Source organism: Bison bison, unplaced genomic scaffold (genome assembly GCF_000754665.1).
Source record: "Bison bison bison isolate TAMUID 2011002044 unplaced genomic scaffold, Bison_UMD1.0 scf7180017864209, whole genome shotgun sequence".
Taxonomy (NCBI): Eukaryota; Metazoa; Chordata; class Mammalia; order Artiodactyla; family Bovidae; genus Bison; species Bison bison.
Window position 1 is genome coordinate 1,195,246 of NW_011494781.1, and position 504 is coordinate 1,195,749.

Sequence of the window (504 nt, forward strand, 5' to 3'; positions counted from 1 at the left end):
CCATCTGCAGTGATTTTGGAGCCCAGAAAAATAAAGTCTGACACTGTTTCCACTGTTTCCCCATCTATTTCCCATGAAGTGATGCGACCAAATGCCATGATCTTCGTTTTCTGAATGTTGAACTTTAAGTCAACTTTTTCACTCTCCACTTTCACTTTCATCAAGAGGCTTTTTAGTTCCTCCTCACTTTCTGCCATAAGGGTGGTGTCATCTGCATATCTGAGGTTATTGATATTTCTCCTGGCAATCTTGATTCCAGCTTGTGCTTCTTCCAGAAACATCCCAGCGTTTCTCATGATGCACTCTGCATATAAGTTAAATAAGCAGGGTGACAATATATAGCCTTGACGAACTCCTTTTCCTATTTGGAACCAGTCTGTTGTTCCATGTCCAGTTCTAACTGTTGCTTCCTGACCTGCATACAGATTTCTCAACAGGCAGGTCAAGTGGTCTGGTATTCCCATCTCTTTCAGTAATTTTCCACTAGTTTATTGTGATCCACAC